General features: G+C 38.3%; 1 long non-coding RNA gene across 1 annotated transcript; it reads left to right on the forward strand.

The window, feature by feature from the left end:
* Positions 1-689: 689 nt before the first annotated feature.
* LOC122018569 lies at positions 690-3,300 on the forward strand. Its single transcript, XR_006121824.1, has 2 exons — positions 690-1,156; positions 3,084-3,300. It is a non-coding gene; the product is annotated as an uncharacterized LOC122018569 (long non-coding RNA).
* The last annotated feature ends 606 nt before the right edge of the window (positions 3,301-3,906 follow it).

Here is a 3,906-nt window from a genome sequence, read left to right on the forward strand (position 1 = left end):
CTTCGGTTTTTAGTTAATTTCTTTGTCGGTATTACTTTGTTTCACTAGTATTTCCTGTATTCATTTTGTAATTATATTCGAATTGCTAGTAATTGCCCAACGATAGTGGTCAAGGACCACGGGCCTTCGAGTAGGAGTCGTCACAGGCTCCGAACGAAGTAAAAATAACTGTGTTCATTTACTTTTACACTGCGTATTTTTACTCAACTTTTCGAATCGATATTCCCCCCCCCCCCCCCCCCCCTCTATCGAACGATCACGGTCCTACACTTACCACAAGACATGTCAGCGATACAAAATGTATTTCATGTCTCCATGCTAAAGAAGTGTCTCCATGACCCTAGCCAAGTGATTGAGCCTCAGTCAGTGCAGATCTAAGAGGATCTTAGCTACAAGAGCAGACCTACACAGATAGTGGACAAAGAAGTTAAGAGACTAAGAAATAAAGAGGTACCACTAGTGAAGGTCATCTGGCAGAGCCAGAAGCACGAGGAAGTCACTTAGGAGCGGGAGGATAGTATGAGACAGAAATATCCAGAGCTATTCTAAGTTCGAGGATGAACTTTTTATAAGGTATGGGAGATTGTAACGACCCAATTTTCCCTATTTCAAGTTCTAAAAGTCCATAAAAATATTTGGAAATACTTTTAAAATATTCTAGAGGTTTTAGGAATTTTTAGAGTATTTTTATGTAATTTTTGGAGGTCGTTTAGTATGTTACAAAAAGAAAGAAGTTTGGACCAAAAATGTTGAAGGTGAGATTCAAACCCAAGACCTCGACCCGAGCCGAACCTCAGCCGAACCCAGCCAACCAATTGGTCTGCGGTTGATTTGTGATTAAGAAGGGGAGCGAATTTAATTATGTTGTAGTTGGAGCAGAATTTAAACCTAGTTATAAGTTTTCCCTTTCTCGCCGAAAACACTATCTGCCCTTCTCCCCGATCCCGACTGCGTGCGGCGCTCCTGCTAGGGCGACAGTGAAGAAGAAGCTAGGTTTTGGTCTCCGGCGGCTGGCGATGGCCTTCTTTCGGCGAACCTTGCGGATCCGAGCTCCTCTCGCCTAAGAGAACGCGTGAGCACGAAAGGGAAGCCGAAGTCTTCATCTCCCCGGAAGCCCTAGCAGCCCTACTGCCGGTTGTAAGTCCAAGAACAATATGTAAGTACTACTCACCTGTGGTAGGAGTTGCTCCGAATTCGTTTGGATTTTTCCTAGCATCTCTGGAATTTGAAGTATGCCTTACAGATTTTTCTACTTGTGCTTACTGCCGTTAGTTGAGGATTTGGATTCGGATTTCTGTTTTTTTCTTGGATAAGTGTAGATATTATTTATACTATCTTGGTTTAGATGATTCCATCCGAATCTGCCACTTTGAACCTTGGTTTAGATTTCTACAGAATTGGGATTTAAGTTGTAAGATTTGTTCTTGAAGCTTGCTGCCGTGAGGTTGTTCTGTTAGTTAGATTTCTACAGAATTGCCATGCAGTGCTATTTAGATAGATTCTTCCTTGCTGAAATGAATAAGAACAACCTTTGAGGTTTGCTATGTATTAGAATTGGTACAGCTCCTGTTCACTCCATTAGATAGGCAGTTTTAAATCCTTTGTGGCCGAGTAAACAGAAATGAACAGCTAGGAGTGCTTGTTGGATAAGTATAATTGCTTGGTTTCAGTTTGGTTTAAATCATGCTAAAAGGTTTCCTTTACTCTATAATAACTTAAGCTGTGAATAAGTTTGTATAGGCCTTTTTGGCGCTTTGCATTGGGCAAGAACAACCCTATAATCAACATTCCTGTTAGACCCTTCTTTTGTGCTAAGTAGTGGGCACGAACAGCCTTAGATCCAGGAACATGGTGTTAGCTTTCTTGCTATTTAATAAACATGATCAGTCTTGTTTAGTAGCATTGGAAATTTAGTTTTCTTGCTATTAGAATATCATGTGCAGAATTTTAGTGTAGTTGGATCTCTTTGTATGCAGAATTTTTCATTGTAGCTTAGTTCATATTTGCTAATTCCATGCACATGATTAGTTTTAAGTTTAGTATCTTAGCCTTGGATTTCCATGTTTCTGAACATGAATAACCTTTGTTATTTAAGCATGCAGTTAGCATTTTCCTTGCTACTCAAAAAAGGCAAGAACAACCTTTATTTAAGTATGTAGTGTTAGCTTCTTAGTTTTCTTGATCATGAGGTTTTAAGTATTGTACCATGTTATTTTTAGGCACTTCAGTTTAGTATGACATGCAGATTTCTTATAGCTTAAATGCAGATTTTTATTAGTTATGTGTGCATATTTTTATTAGTCATATGTGCAGATTTTTATTAGTCATATGTGCATATTTTTATTAGTCATATATGCAGATTTTCTAGTGTGCCTTTGCTATTTTAACAAGCATGAGCAGCCATGTATTTTAGTGGTATGATTATGTGCCCTATTAAACCTTTTGAGGATTATGGGTAACTACAAGTAAGAAAAAGTCCAAGGTCTAGTTAGAAAAGATAACAAGTAAATTAAAGTAAGAGGCTAGTACCTGACTTCCGAAGTTGTCGTTAAACAAATCCAGGTGACCAATTCCGAGGTCTTGGCCCTGGTAAGACCGAGGTCTTTATCCTCATAGGGCTAGAGGCTCGCTACCCCAGTCAATATTAGAGAGCGCACATAAGATGGTACTAAGCCTGGGCCCAAAGAAAAAGAAGAAGAAAGAAAAAGAAAAAGAAGAAGAAAGAAAAGTAAAAGTAAAAGAAATTAAAAGATTAATTTCAAGTATGAAGCTATAAGTAAATGAAACAAGTACCACCTATGTCTGGAATCAACAGAAGTTTAGTTTCTTAAATTCTAAGCTTACAACATTAGTTTCATTACTTTTCTTATCAGTTTAGTGAGCATGTTTAGTATTATTTCCAGTGTTCAATTTTATTTCTGTACACTATGAGTACTTTTCTATTAGATGAGTACATGCAACTTTTCTTTTAGCATTTCAGTTTTAGTATTGTTGCATTATTTCTATGCACTTCGAGTTTTTGTGAGATAGATTAGTACTTACTAAGTGTTTCGCTTATAGATTTATTTTTCCTCCTACTGCAGATAAAGGAAAAGCTAAAGTATGAAAGGAAGGCGACAAGGTGGTGGTGATGAAGGTGTGTGATGACTGGACTATGGAGAGATCCAGAGTTTGCTAGCAGAATTTAAGGACCTACCTGTTTGGAGTTTCAGTTTATGTTTTTAGTTTTCTTTTAATGTTATTATGAGTTGAGGTTGTAATTAAGTTTATTCCGCACTTGTAATTAGTTTTCTTTTATTATGAGTTGGAGTGATATAGTTGTTTGCTATTGCTAGAGTAGTTTCCCTCTTCTTATTGTGTTATTATACTGCGTGGTTGTGAAAAAGTATGTTCCAGCCGCCTGTGGCTATGTATATAGTGTCTGTATGGTTGATTTGGTCACCGGTACAGGGGAGACTCTGCCGAAATTTTTCGGTAGGACTTCCACTGGGGCCATGATAAATCTAAGTGTTGCTAATATTAGCATAAGTGACACTAGTAAGTGTAGGACCGTTGGGTCGGTTAGAAGGGGGGGTTGAATAGCTCTGTAAAAAAAAACAAAAGCAACCCTTCTCGAACTCTTAAACTAACACTTGTATAAAATTAGCTAAGCAGAAATACAAGAAAGAGACGAGGCACCGTGTTTGACTTGGTTACAACCGGAGAGGTTGTTAATCCAAGGAAAGTGATCGCACTAAAAACTCCTGCGGGCGGAGAAGCCTCTTACACCGGTGAAAGCACAAAAACAGAAGCTAAACTAGAACAGTGATCACACAAGTGTTTGGAATGCTAATTACTGAGTTGATTTTTAAGCTTCTGGACCAAGGCTATATTTATAGCCTTGGTCAGGGCGCATGGAAGGGTTTC

The sequence above is a fragment of the Zingiber officinale genome, chromosome 9A, assembly GCF_018446385.1.
Source record: "Zingiber officinale cultivar Zhangliang chromosome 9A, Zo_v1.1, whole genome shotgun sequence".
NCBI lineage: Eukaryota > Viridiplantae > Streptophyta > Magnoliopsida > Zingiberales > Zingiberaceae > Zingiber > Zingiber officinale.